Below are 2,726 nucleotides of genomic sequence, written 5' to 3' on the forward strand. Positions count from 1 at the left end.
TCCTGCATTTGAACTGGCACACTTCAGAGGGGAATCTTTAGTCCAGGGACTCTGAAATGCGGCCCACCTCTGGGTGTGCCTCTGGAATGCACGTCTGCACTGTGGCCTCAGGCTCAGCGCCCCGCCCTAAGAGCAGGTGAAGTTGTGAAGCTGTCTTTGATTCTTGTGGCCCCGGCTCTCTCCTCCCTGCTCCTCTTTCCTGAAAGCTTCCCCTACTGCATGCAGAAACAGCGGGCACGGCAGGAATGTGGCTGACAGCTGGCCATGCAGATGGGAGAGCCAGGATGAAGAGAATAGGCTTAAAAATATGGAATAGTCAGCTGGCCCCCTGCACCTCAACCAGACTTCCTGGGAAATGCTAGCAGCTTTCTGGGCTCACCACAGTTCCCACCAGCCCTCTGTCTAGGGGCTCTGCTCTCTGCTGTGTGTTTCATAAGAGAACAAAATGAGAGAGGGCTCTTGTTGAGAACTTTTGCTTATGGAAGTGGAATTTTCGAAATATGCCCCAGGTTTCTTAATGGCATTGTGACATTCTGCATTGTGTTAATGGATAATCCTCAAAACATAAAGGGGGAGTGTTAAAATTATGACTGTCATACAGAAACAAAAATGAACACATGTTAGACTTTAACTCTTTAAGAAGGAAACTGGCCTTATGACCAGTTCAAGAAGTAATAAAAGCCACAGATTTATATGGGGTAAAGAAATGTTGAAATGAGTGAGCAAATGGACATAAAATTAGCTTCAGGGGTGTTATAAAGTGAGTTGTATCTCCCCAAATGTTTAAGTCCTAACCCTGAGGTACCTTGAACTGTGACTGTATTTGGAGATAAGGTCTTTAAAAAGGTAATCAAGTTAAAATGAGGTCATCAGAGTGCCTTAATCCAATATGACTGTTGTCCTTATAAGGAGAAGAAATTAGGACACAGACCCACATAGAAGGAGAGCCCTGAGCCAAGGGATTGGGGGCAGGAGGAGAAGGGGATGACAGAGGATGAGATGGCTAGATGGCATCACTGACTCGATGGACGTGAGTCTGAGTGAACTCCGGGAGTTGGTGATGGACGGGGAGGCCTGGGGTGCTGCGATTCATGGGGTCGCAAAGAGTCGGACACGACTGATCGACTGATCTGATCTGATCTGAGCCAAAAGGAGAAGGTGGCCATTTACAAGTCAAGCAAGGACAGAGGCCTCAAAAGAAACCAACCCCAATGACACCTTGATCTAAGACTTCCAGCTTTCAGAACTGAGATAAATGTCCCTTGTGTCAGCCACCCAGTTTATGGTGCTTCGTTATCATAGCCCTAACTAATTCAGTGGGAAAGGCTCATTTGAACATAGATAATCAAGAATTAATTTACACCCCAGTTAGCTATTTATAATGTATAGAATTGTAAAATAGCTCTGTTAGAGTCAGATAATCTAGTCAGTTTAATAAGACATTTATGACTACAATCAGTAAACCACAGCTTGTGGGTCGAATCCAGTTCCACCACCTGTTTTTGTAAATAAAGCTTTATTGGCACGCAGACATATTTACTCCTTTCCCTTGTCTGTAGCTGCTTTGCCACCACAAGGCAGAGTTAAGTAGTTCTCATCCCCAAAATCTAAAATATTTACTATCACGTCTTTTACAGAAAAAATTTGTAGATCTTCCTCTAGACAATGCATCATTTTGCACTGAAGCATAGTTTCCCTATAGTTGGAATGCCCTTCAAGGTCATCCAGTCCAGTGGGGTTCCAGATTTTGAAATCTCATGTGTCAGTAAAATTTCCAAAAAATACATGAGGGGTGGTCACTGGTCTACATTTTTTACTTCTGTCAAATATCAACTACTTCATAAAAGGAGACATTTTAGCTCCTTGATAAAAGACAATATTTTGAAGAGCATAATGCTTGAAAAACTTGCTACGTTCTCCATTCTTTTTTTTCTTTGAGGTTCTGTCAAAATTTTGCCACCAACCAGCTGCAGTTCATGGTCTGGATTGTGGAACCAATAATCTGGCCCAACCTTAGGCACTAACTTCTGGCTCTGTTGAGAAAGACCCTCTAGCCTCAGACCAGGAGTCCTGGACTTAATCCTGGTACCCAGGCTAATTTATGCCTTTTGGCAGGCAAGGAGGTCCTTGTATGCTTAATTGGTTAGCTGTGTCCAACTCTTTGTGAGCCTTTGGACTGCAGCCTGCCAGGTTCCTCTGTCCATGGGATTCTCCAGGCAAGAATATTCGAGTGGGTTGCCATTTTTCTCCTCCAGGGGATATTCCCCATCCAGGGATCAAACCTGCACACCCTGTGTCTCCTATGTTGCAGGCAGATTCTTTACCTACTGAGCCATCAGGGAAGCCCCCAAGGAGGTCCTTTTAGTTCCGTTCAGTTGCTCAGTTGTGTGCGACTCTTTGTGACCCCATGGACTGCAGAATGCCAGGCCTCCCTGTCCATCACCAACTCCCAGAGTTTACCTAAACTCATGTCCACTGAGTCGATGATGCCATCCAACTATCTCATCCTCTGTTGTTCCCTTCTCCTCCTGCCCTCAATCTTTCCCAGCATCAGGGTCTTTTCAAATGAGTCAGTTCTTTGCATCAGGTGGGGCCAAATTATTGGAGTTTCAGCTTCAACATCAGTCCTTCCAATGAACACCCAGGATTGATATCCTTTAGGATGGACTGGTTGGATCTCCTTGCAGTCCAAGGGACTCTCAAGAGTCTTCTCCAACACCACAGTT

This window comes from Bos indicus, chromosome 1 (genome assembly GCF_029378745.1).
Source record: "Bos indicus isolate NIAB-ARS_2022 breed Sahiwal x Tharparkar chromosome 1, NIAB-ARS_B.indTharparkar_mat_pri_1.0, whole genome shotgun sequence".
In the NCBI taxonomy this organism is placed as follows: domain Eukaryota; kingdom Metazoa; phylum Chordata; class Mammalia; order Artiodactyla; family Bovidae; genus Bos; species Bos indicus.